This window comes from Bufo gargarizans, unplaced genomic scaffold (assembly GCF_014858855.1).
Source record: "Bufo gargarizans isolate SCDJY-AF-19 unplaced genomic scaffold, ASM1485885v1 fragScaff_scaffold_330_pilon:::fragment_2:::debris, whole genome shotgun sequence".
In the NCBI taxonomy this organism is placed as follows: Eukaryota; Metazoa; Chordata; class Amphibia; order Anura; family Bufonidae; genus Bufo; species Bufo gargarizans.
Genome location: NW_025334095.1, coordinates 274,559 through 300,344, shown reverse-complemented (window position 1 = coordinate 300,344; position 25,786 = coordinate 274,559). Strand labels below are relative to the sequence as shown.

Below are 25,786 nucleotides of genomic sequence, written 5' to 3'. Positions count from 1 at the left end.
GTGAATATAGGGGGATCCAATAATGTCCAGGATATGTCCTAGGTATGTCCAAAGGTTTAGGGTAAAATATTACTTAAAAAATAAGAGATAAAAATAGATATAAATATAAGTATAAATAGAGTGACTGAACAAAATAGTCTCTGTAGGTATATTTAGCATGCGATAGTCCAGGTAAATCTTCTGATCAAACCAATAGTTGATAATATAATGTTCGCTTATAGTTTATTGCTGGTGGCGTCCCACACAGCAATTAGTTGTACTCACCCGTCGGTCTGAGTTAGGTACCTGTTTAGTAGCGTTGTAGCCGGTGCACACTGTATCACACGTTGTATCTCGCTGGATCGGCGTCTGGGTAAGCGGTAGTTGATGCGCTTTTTTCTGATGATTTGTCCGTGCACGCTGTATGTTGCACGCCTTTTCCGGCTAGGTCGGCGTCTCACGTGATGTGCCGCGTGGTTGTTGGCCGTTCAGTGGATGACTTTTTCTTTGTATTATAATCCGTAAGAGATTTCTTATATGATTCGCAAGAGATTTCTCATATCATAGTGATCCTCTAAAGTTCTTCTTAGCAAAGGCGTGGGTTTTGGTGGGTAGTCGCAAGGTAATGGCAACTTGGCATTAGGAGACGAGAGGCCAGTGAAGACATGTGCCAAGCCCTAGCTCAAAAGCACGTTGTCAGACTCAGACTCAGAGGTGACATTGATATCATCCTGCTGTGACAAAGAGGATGACTGAGCCATTCAGTCCACAATATTATATTTTTTCCTCTAATAATCTGGCACTTGCCAGTAGCAAGGGAGAACTTGGCCTACTGCTGCTACTACTACTATCCATACATATACTGCTGCCACTACTACTGGTTGGACATGTGGTGCCGACTGTGCTGCCACTGCTATTTGCACTACTATAGCCACCCACATTCTCAATCGCAGATGTTGGAAATGAACCTGATTGTCTAGGGCAGTGCATTCCAGAGAACTGGTGCAGCTCGAGAAAAGTCTTAAAGACGAGAGTGAGACGTTTGAATTATGGATGTTAATCTTAGATCTTTTGCAGAACAGAGCGCGCAGGTAGGGTGGCAGACAGAATGAGAGAGGATATATAGGGAGGTGCAACACCTTGTAGAGATTTGTGAGTGAGAGGTTTAAACTATTGAAGTGACTGGCACAGGTTAGAGGCATGGGTATAGTAGTATAAAAGTATAAAATGATGAGCCTGGCAGCAGCATTTGGGACAGACTGAAGGGGGATAGCTTAGTGAGGGGAAGACCGATTAGTAGTTAGTTACAGTAGTCAAGACTAGAATTAATCAAAATAACAAGTTTTTACTGTTTCCACTATGAGAAAAGGGAAAAGAATTCTAGAAATCTTCTTGAGCTGCAGATGATGACATGAACATGCCAGTGATTGAATAAGGGAAGCAAGGAAACATCTGAGTCAAACATAATTTCTAAGACTGAAATTGAAATATCAGGTTTAGGAAGGTTAGTAGATAGGGGAAACACAATAGGTAATTTTTTTAAAGTTTCAGGACATGATTTAGGAGACAATTGCAAAACAATCACTGGTGTTTTGTAGTACTGCTTGAGTGAAGTCACAGGATTAGTTATGTAGTCATTAGCATAGAGATGCTACTGAAAACCAAATCTGTCCGATAGTGGCTGTGTAAAGAGAAGTGAGGACTGGACCTAGGAGTGAACTCTGAGGAATGCCAACAGCAGGAGGAAGAGGAGAAGTAGAGAAAGCAAATGATACACTGAAAGAGTGGCCAGAAGGATAGAACGAGATCCAAGGGAGAGCAGTGTCCTTTAGGCCAATAGCGTAGAGCATACTAAGGAAAAGTTTGTGATCTACAGTGTCAAATGCTGCAGAGAGATGCAGAAGAATGTGTAGAGGGTAGTTGTCATTCCCCTTTGCTCTCAGGAAATCATTAGACACTTTGGTAAGGACAGTTTCTGTTCAGTGTAGAGTGTGAGGGGACCAGGGGACAAGAAGAAAGTTAGCAAAAAGTAGACTAGACATTTCAGGATTTAGAGATGAAGGGGATAAGAGACAGGTTGGTAGTTAGCAGCACAGGTTGGGTCAAGAGATATACAGTACAGACCAAAAGTTTGGACACACCTTCTCATTCAAAGAGTTTTCTTTATTTTCATGACTATGAAAATTGTAGATTCACACTGAAGGCATCAAAACTATGAATTAACACATGTGGAATTATATACATAACAAAAAAGTGTGAAACAACTGAAAATATGTCATATTCTAGGTTCTTCAAAGTAGCCACCTTTTGCTTTGATTACTGCTTTGCACACTCTTGGCATTCTCTTGATGAGCTTCAAGAGGTAGTCACCTGAAATATCTTCCAACAGTCTTGAAGGATTTCCCAGAGAAGCTTAGCACTTGTTGGCCCTTTTGCCTTCACTCTGCGGTCCAGCTCACCCCAAACCATCTCGATTGGGTTCAGGTCCGGTGACTGCACTCCATCACTCTCCTTCATGGTCAAATAGCCCTTACACAGCCTGGAGGTGTGTTTGGGGTCATTGTCCTGTTGAAAAATAAATGATGGTCCAACTAAACGCAAACCGGATGGAATAGCATGTCGCTGCAAGATGCTGTGGTAGCCATGCTGGTTCAGTATGCCTTCAATTTTGAATAAATCCCCTACAGTGTCACTAGCAAAGCACCCCCACACCATCGCACCTCCTCCTCCATGCTTCACAGTGGTAACCAGGCACGTAGAGTCCATCCGTTCACCTTTTCTGCGTCGCACAAAGACACGGTGGTTGGAACCAAAGATCTCAAATTTGGACTCATCAGACCAAAGCACAGATTTCCACTGGTCTAATGTCCATTCCTTGTGTTCTTTAGCCCAAACAAGTCTCTTCTGCTTGTTGCCTGTCCTTAGCAGTGGTTTCCTAGCAGATATTCTACCATGAAGGCCTGATTCACACAGTCTCCTCTTAACAGTTATTCTAGAGATATGTCTGCTGCTAGAACTCTGTGTGGCATTGACCTGGTCTCTAATCTGAGCTGCTGTTATCCTGCAATTTCTGAGGCTGGTGACTTGGATGAACTTATCCTCCGCAGCAGAGGTGACTCTTGGTCTTCCTTTCCTGGGGCGGTCCGCATGTGAGGCACTTTCTTTGTAGCGCTTGATGGTTTTTGTGACTGCACTTGGGGACACTTTCAAAGTTTTCCCAATTTTTCGGACTGACTGACCTTCATTTCTTAAAGTAATGATGGCCACTCGTTTTTCTTTACTTAGCTGCTTTTTTCTTGCCATAATACAATTTCTAACAGTCTATTCAGTAGGACTATCAGCTGTGTATCCACCTGACTTCTCCACAACGCAACTGATGGTCCCAACCCCATTTATAAGGCATGAAATCCCACTTATTAAACCTGACAGGGCACACCTGTGAAGTGAAAACCATTTCAGGTGACTACCTCTTGAAGCTCATCAAGAGAATGCCAAGAGTGTGCAAAGCAGTAATCAAAGCAAAAGATGGCTACTTTAAAGAACTTAGAATATGACATATTTTCAGTTTCACACTTTTTTGTTATGTATATAATTCCACATGTGTTAATTCATAGTTTTGATGCCTTCAGTGTGAATCTACAATTTTCATAGTCATGAAAATAAAGAAAACTCTTTGAATGAGAAGGTGTGTCCAAACTTTTAGTCTGTACTGTATATTTTTTGTAGTCAGGTTAGAAAAGAATGTTGAAAAGAGAGAGGCCAGTACAAAGAGGTTAAATATTGTAGTTAGGTGAGTTATGAGGGAATAGGATCACTACTGCAATTAGACATTTGAGAAGTGAGTAGCCTGGAGACTTCTTCTTCTATTTTTAAGTCCAATGAAGAAAGAGATCAAGGGGAAATGTTGGAGAGAGGGGATTAAAGCTGGTTGGTTACTGGAACACTATTTCCTGCTGTTCTCAGTCATATCTTTGAAGTAAGTGGCCAGGTCTTGAGCATCAAGGTCAGTAATGTGCATGTGCACCTTATTGCTAAGGAGGGAAATAAAAAATATCAGTCATTTTGGCTTATTTGAAAGTGACAAGATGAGGGGAATGAAGTAGGCTGAAGTAGGCAAAGTGAATGGGAGATTTATAGGTTCAGAGCATAAATTTATAATAGAGAAAATCTGCTGATGTACATGCTGCCTATGGTGGTGTTCCTCCCCTTTTGTGGGGGAAGATCATATGCAGCATTTTGACGGGTGAGTGTGAGGTGACTGACAAGCCCCCATGCCCAAGATAAAAATCACTGGAAATTTGGTGCACTTAAGATCGATCACAATGTATGATTGAGGCCCCTTTCTCACATGGCCAGGGTTCACCCCTCTATCCAGTGCTTTCACAGGGGCCATATCTATTAGTTTGCAATTAATAATAAATTATGTAATTCTTGTTCTAATACCCTTGACAGACACCTGGCACCACATATATATGTATACTTTATATCATCAATATGCCCCGAATCCTCAGAGACCTTTATACATTAACTGTAGGCAAAGTCCACTCTGGTCACTTAGACCTCCCATTAGCCAATACCCTCTATGACCCAAACAGAAGGGAGCGTCTTACACTGCTTAGCAACGCGCTGCCCTACGCATGCGCAGTAGGTAATATGGGGATTCTTCACCTCCCGTCCGAACATACAGTACATTTTATCACAAGCGCAGGGCTACGTACATGAGAGCGCTACTGACAGTTTATTCACACTTGTGCTTAATAGCACTATAGAGTGAGTCATCCTATGGACATGGCTCTTAGTGGACATTAAATATTTGGCCAGTTTTGATTGATCTTGCTAGCGGTATTTCTAAGCGTGCAGATACCTGCTCCTCTCCAAATGTGATGTGCATACCCTATTGACACAAGAGGACTCCAATTTATACTGCTGCCATTAGAATCAGGGTCCTATAGGGCTAGATAGGTCTCTAGGTATTCCTGTGTATGAACACACCTACCACTGGGGTCTGTTTATACTGGTAGTCAGTCAAAATTTTGGTTAGGGTTTTACTAGGAGGTGTCTATCTTCCTTCCCTAGCTCTGAGGCCTGATTCCCTGGTCCCCCTTCCCCCATCACAGTGGTATCATGAATGGGTGGGGATAACCCATTCAGCGCAGTCTCATTCCCTCATTTGCTATTAGGTATTAAGTGTGTGTGTGTGTGTATATATATATATATATATATATATATTATTTTTTATTATACACTGTTGTAATACACTTGCTTGAGAAAGACTCTTTGAAGTCAAAACATTTCACTGTTGGTGAATAAAACCTCTATTTTTTTGAAGACACTGAGTTTGAAGGTAAGCAGCAGCAACAATGGAGACAGACGCAGTGAATAGGGTGAGACAATACTGCAACATACCTGAGCTGTGAACAACTTTGTTTGTACAGCATCCCTGTCTCCTGCCCTGTCTAACTACCATGATTAACTGCAGGGCACTTAAAGAGGTTATCTAGGAAATTATAGTGATAACCTATCAGGGGAAATGCTATGCAGAGGTAAACAGACATGGCTGCAGGCCTGTATAGGCCATAAAATCACTAAGGATCATAGGCTTTACAAAAGTTACAGCGATAACATCACATCAGTTGGGAAGACAGAAACAGAAATAAAAATGTACCATAAAATAACACTTGCAGGGAAAACTGTGGAATCCGGAGAGATGGTTATTATATAGCAGAAATATGTACCATAAAATAACACTTGTAGGGAGAACAGTTAATTCATCATAGATGGTTATTATATAGCAGGAATACAGTATGTACCTGTATGGAGAGAGGAGAGATGTATGTTCTATTTCATGAAATTAACTAAGATTAAACAAAATAGGACTTTGACAAAGATGGGATTTTGACTCATGCCTACCCCTCCACAAGTGTATACAGTATATTATATATTGACGCACTAGAATGGGCTAATTTAAATTGGTATATTGATGCATAAACAGGCATTGAATTAAACTCATATTTTGACTCTGTACAATGTGCTGAAAAAAACTAGTATATTTAGGGTAAATGTGTTGAATTAAACTGGTGTATTGATGTACTATAAAGAGCTAAATTAAACTAGTATATTGATGCAGGAAAATGCATTGACTTAAACTGGTATATTGAAGAAGGAAAATGCGTTGCATTAAACTGGTATATAGACACAATAGAATGTGCTGAACTAGTACATTGACATGCTAGACTGTGCTGAATTAAACTGGTATATTGATGAAAAAAATGCATTGAATTAAACTGATATATTGATGCAGAAAATGTGTTGAATCAAAGTGGTATATTGATGAATTAGAATGCAGTAAATTAAGCTGGTGTATTGATGCAATAAATTGTATTGAACTGCACGATTATAAATGCTACCAAAATTGAAACAGATTTTTAGAAAGAAAAAGTGCAATTGTGCAGCATATCAAGCAAAACACCTGCTGGAGGTGCTGAAAATATGCATATAAAACACTTACTGTATGAACTATAAAATCTTGAGGGTTTTTTTTTAAGGCTGACTACTCATGCACAGAAAATTATCTCTGTGCAGGACTTTGATACCTCAATTGCAGTACACGATCAGGCTAGCTATTGAAACCCCACTTACCCTCCCTGGGTCATGTGATCCTCAGTCTTCATTCTCCTTGCCTTAGAAACATAGAAACATAGAATGTGTAGGCAGATAAGAACCATTTGGCCCATCTAGTCTGCCCAATATCTTGCATCTTAAAAGTAAAATGGTGGGTGCAATTTTGGGCAATTCGTCTGTAGTGAATCACGAAAACTTTGGATTTGTTTGGCAATTATTTTTTTCTGAAATTCATGATGAATCCGATTCTGTTACAATCGATTTGCTCATCTCTAGTCAATACTATAAATGGTGTTATTCTTTACAGGCTGTGAATTTAAATTTTTACTTAATTCTTAGACAAGCCCACATTCTTTGTCAAACAGAAAAATTAGCTAAAAAATGTTCTTAGCATAGAAAGCATGCTCATATACAAAATACTAAAGCATTGGTGTTTTGGGGCAAATCTTCTTGTCTACATATGGCCGGCTACAGTGTCATGGCTATAGTGGGTGCAGAGTCACACGTAACCTTCCCTCTGACACATAAGAAGACACCCGTATTATAAATGGCACATGGTAGGTGGGATCCTGTTACAGATTTTGCATCGGTCCCAGAAGGGTCAGGTTATGTCAATGACCAGCTATGTAAAGGAAAAAATGAAATCTCCCCCTACACATGTAAAATACTTAAACTTATATTAAAAAATCACAAAGAACAGGTGACCTATCTTTGACCTTATAATTGGAATTACATTTTACTTCTATGATCTGAGGTCTGAGCAGTCTGCTTTCTGGGACAGATGCCTTTTTATGTTCTATTAAAATAAAAGTGCAATTAGACGTAACCTCTGGGGTCATTAGACATAAAACTGCCATGGTATACTCTAATGGCACAGCCACTTCTGATAAGCTGGTGGTAATGAGACAAGAGTACCAGCTATATTCCCAAGCACCTGAAGAAAGGTATTTCAGAAGCCAGAATGTCCTAGGAGATGCAATTTATGAGACAAAATAAGTCATCTCTATATTGAAAAGAGAGTTCACTTTCATTTATTTGCCATCTCAATCAAATTTAGACAACCTGTGGTTCATGGGCAGAAAGCAGAACTTTCTGGGACTTGTAGTTATACAGTCATTTTAGAGCCAATAGTATATACCTATAGTAATATAGTTAGAAATAGTATTATAATTATTAAGGATTAGTATATTTTTTCTTTATAACTATACTGTAGTACTAATGGAAAGATTTGTGTATATATACAAAGGGAAATGTACTTTTAATCAGTAAATTAAATTGAAACCTATAGGCACCAAACACCTGGCACCTTAGGACCCTCATCTTAGTATAGTCACACCAAGTATCACACCGCTTATGCCAATTAATAAATTGCATTAGTCTGAAATTACACTACTGGAAAAAAGAAAGAGAACAGCTGGAAAACTTAATGTGCCGAAATTGAGATTGCCAAAGTATAAACTGTTAGCGTTGCTTGGTCAAGGTGGTGCACACTTCTTTTTGGGTTCTGCAGCAGGGTATATGTTGAGGCAGGGTCACATTAATTGCAGATGGCATTTACCCTTCCTGCAATACAGGCTGCCACTGTAATGGTTGTACAGATGCCGGATATCCTCCTGTGGTATGTCATTCCAAGATGGTCGTTGGCTGTTGGGCATGGGAGATCAGTCACTCCATCCAGTCCTAGATATTTTCAGTGGGGAAGAGATCTGGCTATTGAGCTGGCCAGGAGAGCTGCTGGATATCCTGAAAGAGCATGTTCTTTAGTGTGGGCAATTTGTGGATAGACGTTATCTTATTAGAACACTAAAGTCAAAAAAAGGCAGAAGGACTGGTTCTACAACGCCCTGGAAATACTGAAGGCTGGTTAGTATTCCCTCCCAAATGGTTATAGGTATGATAGCTGATTTTGGCATAAACTATGGCACCTGGTGTTGGTCTTGTGTTTCTGCACTAAGGTGGTGGGCTGGAGAGTGCCTACTACCATAATGCATAGGGGGATACTGTAACGGTCTCATCCACACACACACAGGGGGAAGGATAGTGACACTGGCTCCACCCTCACCCCTGGCCCTGCCTACTTGCCTCACGAGTCCTGATGACAGGGGACAACTGGACGACAGTCCCTTACTTAGGATATGTGCAGGGAAGACAGACAAGACAAAATACGGAACGTGAATGGACCGGGTCAGAACCAATAGAGCTACGCAGTACAAAGGGTTAAGCAAAGAATGGTCAGGAGAAGCAGGAGTCAAATACCAGGAGAGTAGAGAAGTACCAGAGGAGTCCGCAAAGAGTAGTCAGGTGGGAGCCGAGATCACAATACCAGGACGGATGCGCAGTACAGGAGAAGCAGGCAAAGGATCGTCAGGGAACAAGATCAGGGGAGTATTCAGTAGTCCAACAAATAGCCAGGAACCTAGAATTAACAGGCAACCTGTGGCCAACAGGCTGCCTGTATTTATAGTGGGGTCTGAGGGTCATGTGACATGGCCAGCGTCACATGACCGACAGACCGACCAGTCGAGCACCGAGTGATCAGCTCGGCGCTCAAGGCAGACCTAGGAGCAGGGAGCCTCCCAGCTAGCAAAGGCGCCCTGGGAATGAGGTCAAACACAGATCCTCGCTCCCGAAGCTAAGCAGCAGGTCTGCAGGTGATGGGAGACCGAGTGCGCCTTCGGCACCTTGTTACAGATACACACAGAACCAACAAGAGGTGGCCATGGCCACTCATGTCTGGTATTCATGGAGGGAAATTGACCATCCATTGTTCCAGAGCCAAAAAAATGTAATTTCTAAATAAGAAGAATTGCCAACAACCACACTACTACAAGGAAACTGCAAGACTTACGAAGTAAAAGCAGAAGACTTCATACACTGTGTAGTTTCTGGCATCAGTGTTCTACAATTCTATTCATTTAAATGAGAGCTGAGCTACAGTACCCCGACATGGCCAGTGCAAAGTATATGAAGTCTTCTGCTGCCAACTTTGTAGACTTTATAGTTTCTGATGCTTGCAGCTAAATGAAGCAGATGATTGGTGGGGAACTGGGGATGCTAGGAACTGGACCCCAACCGATCTAATACTAATGATCTACCTTGAGGATAGATCATTAAAATCTAAGTAATGGAAAACTCCTTTAAATGTATAGAAATTAGAGATTAGCAAATTGAATTCCACAAAGTGGAATTCAATCTGAATTTCAGGATAAATTCGATTTGCCTAGAAGCCGAATTTCCTCGTGCTTCGTGTCAGCGATTTATCCGGAAATACTATAGAAAACAAAAAAATTTCTAACTTACCGCCTCCATTTGCGCACGACGGGCCACCAGCCTCCATCTTGCTTGAAGATCTCGGCCGAAATTCTGTGTGGCACGAGATTGCATCATCACGCCGGCCAGCATGATGACGTCAAACGTCACCACGCCAGCCGGCGTGATGACGTAATCTCGCGCAGCACGGGATTTTGACCGAGATCTTCAAGCAAGATGGCGGCTGCCACCCCTTCGAGAGCAAATGGAGGCGGTAAATTTGTAATAGTTTTTTTTATTGTTAATTTTGCACTGTTTTTAAACTCAGATGCCGCGATCATGTATGAACGCGGCATCTGAGGGGTACAATGACGGGGGCGGCGCTATCGCAGCTCCCTGTCATTGCACCTGCTACTTACAAAAAAATGCACTTCGTGAAGAAGTAATTCGTCATGAAGCAATTATTTATTTATTTTATTCGGCGAAGCAGCCGTATCGAATTTTTAAGAAATTTGCTAATCTCTAATAGCAATAGATTTATACAGAGAGTTATAGGGTGGCATCCATATATACTATAGCTTAGAGAAAAATATTTCAATGAATCGCTTACAAAAATGTGATATCTTAACAGCTTCCTCCCATATATATGCCATTTTAAATCTACATCTTTTTCTACCATGGAAAAAATTGGGATGAAGCTTTAAAATGTTTTCCACAGCAAGGAGGACACCTAGAGACACTGAGGGTTAAACTTATTCCACAGCATTTATTTTTATCCCTAGCTAAACAAAGTACAGTGTAATTACCAAGATTGTTGTTTAAAGTGATATTATATGCTACCTTGCCATCTCATTAGACATAGCACATTATTAGCCGACATATTAAGTCATTAAGAATGTCCTGATTAGGAAATATGGCCTGGAGACATTGCTGTCTTTACGTGGAACTGCTTGTCGGCTCACTATTAAAAGTGACATGTTTACATGGAAATAAGTGATATTGAACCTCAAGTATGGCAAAGGGGACTAACAACCTATGTGAGGATTATTTAAAGTTTCATTTACTAGTTACTTGGTTATTTTACATGGTAACTAGTGTAGCTAATTATTACATATATGTTTTATACAGTTTACATGCAGAAAGCCCTTGAAGAGCCGGAGCAGAGGATAGAACTGGTAGTGGCTCTGACTATAGGACTTGTTACTGTGTTTTCCCTTAGGCCATTGCTCCCTGGGGCCAGTGTAGTGAAAGGAGGGTGCACTAGTTTTTCCCTCGGGGCACTCTCTGTAGTTGGGGCTCCAGCCTGATGGCAGTTTGGAGTGCCCTTGATATTGGTGGCCGTATGGGTGCCGTGCATGGGGTGTAGTAGTGCAATGGCCAGCGTATAGTGTAGTAGGAGTCAGAAAGTTAGGGCAGTGGTAGAAGAATATTTTTTTTTTACTTAAGTGCAAAATAGGAGTTGTAGTTCATCCAACAATATTCTATACGAAGTGCAAATCCTATGACCAGATGGCATGGTATCAAGGCTGGCAAAGTTCCAAATAATGGCACTCTTGGTATGTGATCTTGCTAAAGTCTCTCTCTAGAATCTTAGTAACAACTGTTATCTTGCAATTGTGGATGTAGTGTCCACCACGGGATACAGGTCTTTAGAGGAACGTCTGGCCAGGGTGTGGTTAAGTGTGCTGAGTATCTTAACTGTAGTCCCTCACAAGCAGCAAAGTCTGTATAGCTGTGATTGCAGGTTACCCTGCTGAATCCTATGCTTCAGTCTTACAGATTCTAAGTTCTTCTTTCTTTCTTGCTGTGGAAGAAGCAGTAACTTTTATGGCGATCAGTTAAGGAACCTTTACATGGCCAAGAATCGCACAGATTATCGCCAACAAGCGTTCATAGTAACGTTTATTAGAGATGATCTGGTGGTGTAAATGTACCATCGATCACCAAATGAACGAACAAAACACTCGTTCATCGGATCATCCGATCATTCATTTACCTGAAGCAGATTGTGCTGTGTAAACATGATCTCCTGCGGGCAAATAACAAGTCAGTATGGGGAAGAGGCAGAGTGATGGCATTAGCGATTGCTCCTCCCCATACTCTGGAGAAGATCACTGCACGTAAATGCAGCAGTCTCCTCCACCAGTCATCAGCAGAATGTCGGGAAAGGATGCTTCCTTCACAACTATCTGCTGTAATATCGTCCAGTGTAAAAGGACCGTTAGTCTTTGAATCCTGAGATCTAAGCAGAAGGAGCACATGGACTTGCTTCCTGTCCCCTCACTCACTAGACTCCCCTAGTCATGAAATAGGACCATCCCACTCCTGCCAAGAGGGGAGGAACAGGGTGGTTATACCTGTCCCTGCAAACCATAAGAGGTCATGCTGTGTACATTACATTAACCAGTTCCCGACTGCCCATAGACTATAAATGTCCTGGGTGGTCGGGACTTATTTCTGAATGGACATTTTAGAATGTTGGTTCAGAGCTTGCAGCTTCACTCTAATTGTGTAGCTGCTGAGAGAGAGGCCTGCTGTCAATGACAGCAGGGCTCCCCATAGAGAAGGCAGGGATGGTCCTTCAGTGTCCCTGCCTTACCAATAGATATATAAACCGCTCTGAACAAGCACTGTGTGTACAAATCAGGAAGTGCTATTCCGCTTCCTGTTCCAGCCCCAGTGATCATGTGACCGCCTTTGGGTCCCAGTAATCTGTAGGAGCTGCTGGGTCTTACCATATCTAGATCAGCCTTGCTGTCAGGATGTACAGTGCTAAATAGTGCTGTACAACCTATCTGGGGGTTGTATTCCCCCAGTAACTGAAGCTACTGTGTCAACCCCAGTTACAGTGGAAATCAGCAATAAAAAAAAAGTTATGTTAAATGCCTCTAAAGGTCTTGTATGACCTTGAGGGGCACAACGTGTGAAAGTTTTATAATTTTTTTTAAGAAAGTGTAAAAAAAAGCCCTTTTCCCCTCAGGAAGCCATTTTTCATTGTAAAAAATAGAATAAATATAGACAGACAGTATTTGATGACACTGCGTTCTGCGTAACGACCAGCTCTATAAAAATTATTTCATAACTGACCTCGTCATATTAACACCGTAAAAAAAAAAAATTTTTTAAACTGGTGCTATTTTTTGGCCTCCTTGTCTCACAAAAAGCGTAATAGCAAATCGATCAAAAAGTCTTATATACCCTAAAATCGCACCAATGGCAATGTCACCTTATCCTGCAAAAAATGGGCCAAGATCATTGCCAGAAATTTTTATTTTTATTTTTTTTCTGGTGATGGTCTTGTCTGAGGGCTCATTAAAACAATATTGCATTAGCATTGGAGTCTGAGAAATGTACTAGTTTACTATTAAGCCCTGCTACAGGCTGGGGATCCATAGGAAACTCTATGCAGCAGCCTCCTGTCATTCTCTATGACAGGGGCTGCTGCACACAAGCTACAGCTCCTCCGACCGTTACCGGAAGTGCTCACTTTCAGGTTTGCACGCGCTCAGATGCCATGGTCAGGATTGACCACGGCCTCTGAAATGTTAAATGTCCGTGACCAGCATTATCGCCGTTCGAGGACATGAGCCATGGGTGTCTACTGTGTGTGCTCAGGAGGGCATTCTAGTACGGCACTGGTCGGGAAGGGGTTAAATATGGAGCGCACTTATCTCCTGTTTTACACAGCAGACATACACTGGTAATGTACGTGATCAGAGACAGCTCTGATCATGGACATTTAACCCCTTAGATGCTGTGGTTAGTTGTGAACACAGCATTTCATAGGTCATTTGAAGGGAGGGGCGCCCTCTGATGACCGAACAGCAGCCCCTGCAATTAGATTGTGGATGCTGTTTAGTTCCTATAGCAGCCTTGGGTCTTGTGAATGGAAAACTAAGACAATTTTGGCTCTTGGAAACTGGGAGGAAAAAATTGCTCACGAAACGAATTGACTTTGATCTGAATTTCCGAAAAAATTCGACTCGCCATGAATCTAAAATTTCTAATGCTTTGTTGTAACAAATCAATTCTTCCTGAACTGACAGTAAAAAAAAAAAACATACTAACCTCATCCGTCGCAGCCATCTTGATTGAAGAAACCCTGTGAAATCTATCGTGTGGTGACGTGTGACGGCATCACTGTGCCCGGTCAGCGTGATGACTTGGTAACGTCATCACGTCACCGATCGAGATTTCGTGCGGTTTCTTCAATCAAAATGGCCGCTACGGCCTCTCCGTAAGCAAATGGATTATGTTATTTTTACCACTGATTAACCCCTTGGATGGTTTAGCAGTTTTTGCAGCTTTCATTCCTGCTTGTGATTTAAAGATTTGCACTTTACCGCTAGGAACTGCAGAAAATGTAAAATATTTATGTACCCCTTGGGTCAGAACTGCATGGTAGAGTAATTGCAATTTGAGGAATTGCATCTAGAGGACATTGGAATTTAGGAAATCTTGCTCCAACTCAGCCAGACCTTTGTTGGGAAACTGTCTTGTAAAACTTGCGCCTCCATCTTGTTTGGCCATGTTCTGCAAAATGCTACTAAGTAAGCAAACTGTGAGTTACTTGTTCACCTTCATCTCTGTACCCTGCCTATCATTTTGCAGCCAGGAGACCCTTACTCAGGGAGAGCCCTGGGGGAACTACTTTCACTTTCATCCCATGTGCTACTTCTTCCTCACTCCATCAACCCTATAAGTGAGGGAGGGTTAGTAGAGAGATGCCCAGCCACTGTGAACACCATGACCAGGTCAGACCCAGACTAAGGACTACCACCATTATCCTGTCTACTACAACTCCCATCCTCTCAACCCCCCCCCCCCCCCCCTGGGGGGTTGTTCAATAATTAAGTTGTCTTGAATAGGATGAACACCCCGTATAAGACACACTGATGTGAGATTCAGCCCACAAGGGGATTAACTTGTTGTTTTGGGAGACTTTTGCTCTGTGAAAAGTGGTTTAAGAGACGTTTTTTCTCTGTGGGGATTGATTGCTGCTCTGTCAACCAGGCCTGTATGTGCATCAGTATGTGGTGAAGAGGATGGGAGTAGTTGTAGTCACATTGGAGGTGCTCCCTGAGCCATGTAGTCACTGGAGGACATACCCTTTCTTCCCTCCGGACACACTCTGGTACTGGGGCCCTCTGTCTGGTGGTAGTGGAGGTGTCCTTGGTGTAAATAGGTGTTGTAGTACAGGACAGGCTGTGGCATGCAAGCTATGGTGATGCAGATGGTGGTGTGGTACAAGGTTGAAGCAGGTTTTAGTGCAACAAATTCACTGTACTTTATGGCAGCAGTTGGTAGATGGTTTCCACAGACATGGATCACATTAGGTACCGTATTTACAATCGCCAAATGCAGTTCCCCAAAGCTGTGTATGGGGGCCTGATAGTTTATTAGTTCACTTTGGGTCTCTAAATCAATCTATACAATCTCTCTTTTTGGCCTAAGGTGCACTTTCTCTATCTTCAGATTTATATATCCACAGTTTCCTCAGCAGGATATAGTTTCTCCAAGTAGATGGCCAGTCTGTACTTTTAACATGGTAAGGACCATGTGGTAAATCATCCTAACCACAATGCATGGAAGTCTGTAGCCTCAATGTAGGTGTTACATTCTCTGTTTAGTTTGCTCCTTGCTGCTGTTTTACGTACACTAGACTGAACTACTTCCTTCCAGAGGAAAGGGTGGTTCCAGCCCAGCCTAAAGTTTGTTGCTAGCTAACTCCCTTGCTGCCCAGACACAGTCTACGGGACACATAGTGAGTAAAATACTGTGATATTATCCCTTGTAGTGGGACACTGCATATGGTTAAATAGTGACTTTTTACTATAATGTGGGCTTTCTGATATATGGTTCTAGTATACATACCTTTAATTATTACTTATGTTGCTGTTTTTAAAAAAAATTATACTAGGTGGTAGCATTTTATTTTGCTATGGGGCCCCATGAATTATAGTTATGCCCCTGTCAGGAATTGTTATATTTCTACATTAACTAGACATTGAATGAAAAATATTGAGCAAAAACACTTTATCACATGTTTCTCAATGCATGGTACACAGTTTGACAAGCATCACCGATAGCAAGTAGTTTATTGCGAACATAAAAAAATTGCAATGTGCACAGACATTATCCTGAAAGATTAGTCTCGCTAAAGAAAAATGATATCTGTTTCAACATTTTTGCAAAACAAGGCAAATATTTTAGAAATAGCGTGACAGTTTCAAAATCTTGCAATTTTTTTTTTCTTTCAAGGCCAGCATACTACAATGGAACATTTTTTTCTATCTGCAGGTCACTTTATTTGAAGCTTATCTGTAGGCTAAATACCACCATATTAGTAGGCAGAGCACCTAAGGGTCTCACCATCATTCAGAAGTGACGCTCAGGTTGTCATAACTGTGGATGGAACAAGTGAATGTGAGGAGAAGCAGTGAGGAAAATTGTGTGGAGACCAAAAGAATCATTTCATTCCTGGAGCTGCCTGCCTGCCATTGGGGGTCATGGTGGAGAGAGACCCTATTCCCAAGTTTTCTATAGGGACCCATGTTTACTTGATATGTTAAAAGAAAAGTACGTGTAACGTTTGGTCTATAGTGTTACTGACCTTCTTAGTTAACAGTTACACAAAAAAGCTCCTGATCCCCACAAACATAAATGATAAAGATCAATAAAATTTCTATGTAGTATTTTAAAAAATCATTATTATTAGCGTCATGGATGGCGAATTTATATTATAAAGCCACCCACACTTTGGAAGTTGCTACTCACTTCACTGGGGGGCTGTCAAACAGGTATATATTCAAAAACACCTGACACAATACCCCCCTGGCCAAGGTCGCTTAAGAAAAGCACACAAAATCTTGAATAAACATGCACTGTAAAAATAATTCCTACTTACTTCACTGGGGGGCTGTCAAACAGGTTAAGCTTAAGACGCCTGAGACAGTACCCCCCCGGCCAGGTTCGCTTGTAGTGTGTCAGAGGTAGAAGTCAGCACGCATAATTCAGGGCTTCTCTTCACTCTCTTTAAATAAACAGGGCTTAACGCGTTTCGGGGTGTACATAAAAAAAACCTTCCTCAGGAGCAGAATATTAAACAATACATACATATAACTCACACGTTTATATGCTCCCACGTCTCCACCGCATCTCATTCCCACGCTTTGGAATCTCGAAAAAACAGGAAGTCGCGTGTATTCCGCGACTTCCCGTCAAGTGGAACGCATAGGAAAGCAGGAAGTCGCGTGTTGTCCGCGACTTCCGGTCCGGTGAAACGCATGTCGGCTGCAAGTGGAACGCACGCCGGCTGTGAAAGGCGTCACTTCCGCCCGGGTGCGCTCCAAAGATGGAATGCACTCACGAGGAAAGCAGCCAGGGGAGGGGCCTATGTGTGTCAGCATCCTTCGCTGTATGCCGAGATCATGGATGTTGGTACCTCGCAGTTAAAAAAGTCTCACTTTTTAAACCAAATATAGATCTAAGGATTACCATATATATACCTATAAGTCAATATGGAAAATATGAAATAAATAGAGAAATATCAATGAAAATCCCACACATAACGGTAAGAACTACCTGTCTATATGGGATTTTAGCAGCATATGTACTACATTAGTACAAACCGGATTCCAAAAAAGTTGGGACACTATACAAATCGTGAATAAAAACTGAATGTAATGATTTGGAGGTGCCAACTTCTAATATTTTATTCAGAATAGAACATAAATCACGGAACAAAAGTTTAAACTGAGAAAATGTACCATCTTAAGGGAAAAATATGTTGAATCAGAATTTCATGGTGTCAACAAATCCCCAAAAAGTTGGGACAAGGCCATTTTCACCACTGTGTGGCATCTCCCCTTCTTCTTACAACACTCAACAGACGTCTGGGGACCGAGGAGACCAGTTTCTCAAGTTTAGAAATAGGAATGCTCTCCCATTCTTGTCTAATACAGGCCTCTAACTGTTCAATCGTATTGGGCCTTCTTTGTTGCACCTTCCTCTTTATGATGCGCCAAATGTTCTCTATAGGTGAAAAATCTGGACTGCTGACTGGCCATTTCAGTACCTGGATCCTGGATTAATTTGCATATGCTAAGGCCTCATTGAGTCCGAACGGTGTGGGTGTATTCAATTTGTAAATCCAAAACATTTCTTTTCTTGATAGTGTTTGATAAGATCGTGGGACCCATTCCAACGGAGTGACTTTTAGGCCTTTTGGGTCCCCCTCATGATATAACGAGAAATGATTAGATACACTATGTGTGACTATCTTCCGTTTTATGTTAGAACGATGCTCGTTCATACGCTCCCTCAAAGTTTGTATAGTGCGTCCTATATATAATAACTTACAAGGGCATTCTAATAAGTAGATTACATATGAGGTATTGCAGTTCATTGCATTGCAAACTTTGCTAACGCTATTTTTTAGCAGCCTCCCCTATTGCTGTTTTTTTGTATTCCTTTTTTTCTATATATCAATAATTCTCTAATAGTCCTATTACCGTTGGCGCCTTGTGAGTGGGATATTCCTTGTCCAAAGGTTTCCCTAACCTCCTTTTTTTGTTTTGTTTTTGTTTTACTTCCACTTACTTGATATGTTGGCATGCTTATTCTATTCATGTACTATTCTTCTGGACTACTCAAAGCTATTCAGTTTGTCCACAAATTTATCAAACAAAAATTTAGATTAGTTTTCTTGCTATCATTAATGATAAAATGTTGCATCAACCAGGAACATCTGGGACAATGAAAGAAGGCAATTTTTGCTATGATCTATGATTGAAATTATTTTGATGTCAAGAAACCATTGTGCCAAGTGTGTAAAATCATCGATTAATGGATGAGAGTTTGGTTCATCTGAAACCAGATGTTGCACAAATACTGAAAAAAAATAATACATTCCTCATTTACAATGTATGGTTGGTCTAAAACAGGTAGATGTCCAATTGAGTTTTGGAACAGAAAATTTTACAAGCTATTGACAATTTAAACCATACCTCAGAGGAAGACAAGCAGAAACGGTAGCCAAATGCGTTATAAATTTAACCTGTACTTGTGCAATTTTCAACCATCACCTTTTACAAAGCATAATAGTAAGCCTATCTAAAAATTACAATTATGTCCTCTATGTCTAGTAATATAAATACATGGTTTTATACTTCTCAACATTAAAATTGCAACACCAAGAAGGATAAGCTAAATGGTTATCCAAATCAAGAAAGCAGAAGGTGTCACTAAGAGGTGTCATTTGCAGATGAATACATTTTCAAGCACCTAGCTCCAATCTGACATGTGAGAGGGGAACCTCATAAATTGGACCAAGCTGTGTGCGATGATTGTGAGATGCCTCCTATTCGTTGATGTGCAAGTGATTACCTGTTGTTACAAACTGAGAGGGACAGAATCCTTGAAGTGCCTTGAAGACCTTCGTTTGGAACTCTGTCAGATCGCTAGGCCGAGATGCCAGGACTGTTTAATGCTGGAACAGTGGTTGGGAGAAACAACAATGTACTAGAATGACAGCAAGAGGTCACAGAGGCAGATGGACAGATCTTCTTATTAGAAAAATGACACATAGTGATCCATCTTTACTGCAAGTGAAATTTGAAGTCATATCTCAAGTCTAGGTTGAAAAACAGGGTCAACACAAATCATTAGAAGGCGTTTGCATGACATTGGGCCACAAGCCAGATGTGCAGCTATAGGAGTTCCATTAACCTCAGGCTATCACTCAAAGGCTATAATGGTACACACAAGACGGTAGTGAAAGCTTGAATGGAGGTCTGTCCTCTGGAGCAATGGGTCCCACTTTTGTCTCTGATGCAATAATAGCCAGAGATTGGTCTAGAGATCATGTGGGCAATGCCATGAAGTGGCCTTCACAAGGAAAGATCACAACGGTCCTACACCCGGGATTATGGTTTAGGGTGGCATAATGTATGGTAGCTGGACCCCTCTAGTCTTCATTTTAGTTACATTAACAGCTCGCATTACATTGATTTGGTCATGAAATGATGGCACAGTATTTCTCCAAAGTGTCCCAGAAGCTGTTTTTAAACAGGACAATGCCAGGCCACATGTTGCTCATGCTATTGTAAGCAGTCTGCATGGCCTAAATGTGCTGCCATGGCCTACAGCATCTCTGGACTTGTCTTGCCTGTGGTAGGCAATTGCAAAGGATGCTGCCAGCAGCAAATCTTGATGATTTGCTTCCCAAGTGTATTCAGTATAGCAGTACTTTCCTCAGACAACCCTTATAGCCTCATTGATAGTATGTCAAGACGTGTAAGTGTATGAATTTCTGCTTGTGGTGCTCATACTCAATACTGAATAAATTGAGGCGTTTTTAATATTTTGTTTCCATTTTGTACCATTTGCATATCATTAACATGTTATATAAATACTTTTTCTTCTTGGTGTTGCAGTTTCAGTGATGAGGAGTGTATATTGAGTTATTTCATTCTGCATTTGTGGAGGAAATAAGATTCTCTATTTCTTGGCTCAGTTACGGAAAAGATTTATGCATGAACCTTCTCCTTTTCTGCTTTCATTAAAGGCTTTCTCTCTTTTGCCCTAACCTCTTGAAACCCCTCAGTCCCATTCAGTAAATTGTTAATACTCACCAGTTGTTTTTTTTTTCATATTCTGTCTTTTTATCTATTTTTGTCACTTCTGATGATATTGTAGATCCACCACTGAGCTCCTTGCTATCTGTGGTAGGTTTTTCTACTCAACACAGATGGTTCTGCAGTTTTTCAATGTGCGCTCCTGCTCATGAGCCACAGGTAGCATGATTTTTAGGTAAGGAGATGCTTCTTATGAAGAAAGATCAGCGAAAGATCGCTTTAGTCGACCAATAACAAACAGTTTGAGGATAGAAGTTGGCCATGTTTTAAATTTTTAACATAAAAGGGAGGAGGATACAAGGGAATACCGGTAATTGTTTCTGAGATGATCATGCTTTGCTTGGTGTAATCGACAATTAATGACACAGTGTAGTATGACAGCTGTAATGGCCAATAATAATAAATGCCTTTTGCATTTAGGGGCCTCCAATCGATCCAATATAATGAACAAAATGTATAAAAAGAATGTGTGTGTATATATATATATATATATATATATATATAAATACATACACACACACGGTAGGTTATTAATAGATTTTGAGGTTCAGGATCTTCAAGCTACTCATTAAACTTTATGTAATTTATCTTTTTCATAATAATGCTAATAATAAAAGTTAAGTTAGTGTACTGCAGTACGCAGCCCTGCAGGGTGAGACGAATGGTGAGGTCACAGGGGTAGTTACTAACCGAGGGTGTTTTTGGTACTCACAGTTTTTATATACCCTGGGCAGGCATACAGCAGTGATGGAGAGGCTGGCACATGCATCCTCTGGGGCACTCTCTGTGTATAGGGACCAGGCCGGGTGGTAGGTGAGGTGCCCTAGATGTTGCAGGTTTTTAATGTGCCGGTGGCATGATCCCTTTAAGTTTGTGATGCCGGTAACGGTGGCACACCGATTTATTGTTGTAATAATTGAGGAACACAAGTTGCAGTAAACTAGAACTTTCTTTTACTGAGACAGTTCAGCTATTTACAGTCTGTAGTTGGTTCCATATGTCAAAAGGTGGAATACAGGCAGGCTTTATACAAAACGGCAGGCAAAGTCTTTGCAAGATACTCAGAGGGCATAAACACTTACAGATCAGGCTGCACTTTTCCTCAGGTCCTGTCTGGGTTACTCCACGGCCCGTATGCCCTATTGCTGGCTTTATCCTTGGGTTGGGAAAACCTTCCTCTGGTATATGTCTCCTTGCTATAGAATATCCTTCTGCCCTTCAGCTCTCTGTTTGGCTGGAATTAAACTTGGATCTGCTCTGTACCTTTATAGGAACTTGGTTTCTCAGGAGTTAAACTCTTCTCCTGGTGGCTAGCTAGGAGCCTGGGCTATCTAGCTGCATGTCAGAAGCTGCTCCTCAGCTCTCCTCTGGCTAAAGTCCACACTGACTTCTGACTACACACCTTCTAGACTCTCTTTTCCTGTCCTGAACCTGACAATATATACTAGGGGTCCCCTAGCTCCCTCTACTGTCTAGGAGGAGGAACTACCCCTAACAGGCCTGATACAAGAGATAACAGGGAAAATACACATTAAAAACATCATATAAAATACAATGGCCCTGTTCCACAGGAGGTGGAGAACAACGTGGCCCTATTGACCCTTGTGTAGTGCCCATATTTACCTAGTGGGACACTACAGTACTCCAAGACAAGATGGCTTCAGATTACAATATTTTTACATTGTCCTCTCCTAGGCTATCACAGAACTGCTCTGCAACATTCCCCAAAGCTGTGCTCTTTAGTATGAGTTCTCATTTACATTGCCACTACGCCTTTGAGAATCATTTCCGTCAGTCTGCTCTGCAGTAGGAGCAAAACAACAAAAGTTATAGAAGTATCGGTTCCATCAGATGGCTGAAAGAAACAATGTCTGACATGTAAAGTGGACAGAAAGTATTTCCACCTTGTAAAGGAGAGCTGTGAGGGTTGTTAAGTCAGGACTTGTGCAAAGTTGGCAGTGAGAGACCTTTACTGGTATGGTTCATGCAGTTGTGGGGAGTTGTGTGCTCAATTGTGAGCAATATGGAATTGGGGAGTATCAGCCACAGCTGCCATGATTGATTGGAGTGACCAGTGTAGGGTGATGATGTGACTTGACCTCACCCTTTGACCAGAGGCTGGTATATAGAGTAGATCAGGACTTTGTTTTCACCTGTTGTCCAATGTGTCAGGGTAGCAGTTGTGTGAGCTGCCTGTCCCTGAGCCACTGGAGGTTGGGGGTCCATCAGCTGAGTGGAGCTGGACCCACTAGAGCAGGGTTGAGCTCCTGCATGAAGAGATGCCTGATCGAGCCAATTATTGTGGTTGTGGATTATGTGGCCTGCTGAGCAGCTGCTGTACCTGCGCCGCTGTTTGTGCCATAGCACTGAATTGTGTCCAAAGTCTGCATGGACAAAGTTAAGTTTGTTTGAGTAGTGAACACAAGACTCTTAGACAAATAATGGAATCCTTTGGAATCCATGGTGTCCCTTAGCAGTGCTATTTCATCTGGCCTTTTTGGCAGAATCTGCGACAAAAGCTTCTAACAGCCTAAGAAGTCATGTAGTAAACATCTAAGGCATGAAGTTCTCCTTTTAAGAGAAAACATTTTAAAGTGGAACACTAAAGTATAAAAATAGAAACATTGAAATTTTGCTAGTTTGGTTATGTTCTACACTTATATCTGAAGGTCAAGCGGTAAATGCCATCCAGTCTGCAGGCAGCAGATTGTAGAACGGAGGAGCTGAGCAAGTTAATATATACTTTGGTGGGAAAAGATTCATCAAAATGTGTAATGTATTAATCTAATCCTCTACTCCTTTTGGACTAAGGAGTCCAGTGCAGGGTCTCACTATAATTGTCAACTATCTCTGAGTATACATACAGTATAGATACAGTATATTATTCACCGAGTAGGACCGGCCAGTGGACTTCAAAGCCCAGAATGAGAAGAAGCTCATGACCAGTTCTACTGAATACTTTCCCATGATCTTAGCTGCGGAATTCATTGTTATTTTAAAGTGACGGGTTCCTTTTCAACCCTTAGTCACCACCCATACACCTTTTTACGGCGGGCACTAAGGGGTCTTTTTCACGGCGGCCCAGTCTAAGTGCCTCACGGATCTCCTGTGCAGTGGGGGCTCGGTTCTCACATGAAAGCCACGCCCCTGCTCTAACAGCCCAGACCGGCAGGAGTGTTGATCCAGGCTGTTTAACCCTTTACATTCCACGGACAATGGCGCTCACCACATGTAAACTGTGACAGAGGGGGCATACTCCCTCCGTCTCCCATCGGAGCCCCGCAAATGTGATTGCGCGGTGCTAATGTGTGTAAAGGATGGCTGGGGCCTGGTATAGGCCCCAAGCCAGCCTTGAGTGTTTTCCAGCAGGCTGTGCCTGCTGGTCAATGTCAGTATAGCACTGACAATAAAATACAAAATACTATAGAGATAGTGCATTGTATTTCTAAAAGCAATCAAAATATTGTCCATTATAGTCCCTTGTGGGACTATTAAGTGGAAAAAAAGTAAAAAAAACACACATTTATTAAATAAAAAAAATTCCAGTAAAAACAAGCGATTTAAAAGTGTTATTTACTCCAAAATGATACCAATAAAAAATACAAGTCATCCCACAAAATTCAAGTGCTCGCACAACCCCATAGAAAGAAAAATTAAAAAAAGTTATGGGTCTTGAAGCAGTGATGCAAAAAGATTTTCTTCCTTATTAAAAAAGGGGTTTTATTGCACAAAAGTAGTAAAACTTTATAAAAAACTATATGTATTTGGTATCGCTGTAATCGTACTGATCCAGAGAATAAAGATATTATATTATTTATACCGAAAAATTAACGCCGTCAAATTTATAACGTAAAAACTCTGTGGCAGTTATGCTGTTTTTCCCATTTCCCTCCCATAGAAGTTAATCAGAAAGTTATGACACCATTAAAAACTACAACTTGTCCAGTAAAAATCAAGCCTATACAGCTACATAGATGGAAACATAAAAAAGTTATAGCTCTTGGAAGACAAGGATGAAGAACGGAAGAAAAACGCTTGGTCAGTAAAGCACAAAACAGGTTGGTCACTAAGGTGCTAAAGGAGAACTTGCTAAGGATTCTTGCTATATGCTTTCTTGGGGTCAATGTAACCAAATTCAACTTAGAACACAACAGCTGTGCCAATGTGTTGGAAAATCAAACCAATCCACTGGTAAAACTTCTACAAACCATGGCATGGGGGCAAGTAGAGGCTATTAGTGGCTGATATATTACTCACGTGCTCAGTGATGGCCCGAAGGTTCAGTCACGTGTACATATCGTTATCTTTCTGTATCATAAAGAGATGCTCCTCTGACCCCTCAGTCATTGATTCCTGACATTTAGTTTAGTAGAGAACCGCGACAAGTCGGTAACTGTAACAGGACAGACAGGGCATCAGTAAGGTGAGTATCACTACATAGCGGGCCTATGTTTTTTAATCAAATTGTATACTAATGCCTTATGTTAGCATGCAGCATAGGGGTAGGTATACGATAAATTACACTGAGAAGCAATGTTTTTTATGCTGAGAAGCAGTTAGATAAAAGCATAGTATTGAGGATGTGCGATCCAGTTCTGTTTCTTGTATATACATTTATTTTTTTAACCCTCTCTCCTCACTGGACTCACCCTTTCATGAATGTCTTTTCAAGTTGAGATGTTTTTCTAGCATTTTCTGTTAATGCTAGTTATGCTACCATTCACATAAAGGTTTTACCTTTTTCTTTCTAAGCAGGAAGCAATGTCACATTGGGAAGTAATTTTAGTTGGCAAGTCTAAAATAAGCTTTCGATCGTCCAGATCCTGTCATACAGCCTGATCTATTTTCAGCTTCGCACTGCATGGTAGGAGCAAGTAGTATTCAGATGTGATTAATGATTGTTGCACATGCAGATCAATTGCTCCTAATCTTCTGCACACAAAAATGTAGATGTACATGGTTGGACAACTTTTACAGATCCTGTTCCAGTATTCAAGCACATTTCTTTGGTCTACATCTATATATCATTGCCGATCTGTCATTCCCACTTTGTAGTGTACTGCTAAAATTAGAGATGAGCGAATCGAATCAGATGAAGTGGAATTCGATCCGCATTTCAGGAAAAATTAGATTCGCAACGAATGTGAATTTCCTCGCGCTTCGTGATAACGAATCACAGTTTTTCCTAAAATTGCGACTACAATGGTGGCTACATGTGTGAGGACATGGGGCAAGGAACTCTGGGAAGGCGGGCTGACCCATAATGCCATGCATTCAGCCATTCAGCAGCCAGCCAGCCC

General features: G+C 41.3%; 1 long non-coding RNA gene across 1 annotated transcript in view; it reads right to left on the bottom strand.

Annotated features, from left to right (window-relative positions):
- LOC122922409 overlaps positions 1–24,873 on the bottom strand; it is a 37,735-nt gene extending 12,862 nt beyond the window's left edge. Inside the window, exon 1 of the long non-coding RNA XR_006387135.1 lies at positions 24,744–24,873. This is a non-coding gene — a long non-coding RNA (uncharacterized LOC122922409). The remainder of the gene's footprint in view (positions 1–24,743) is intronic.
- Between the last annotated feature and the right edge of the window lie 913 nt (positions 24,874–25,786).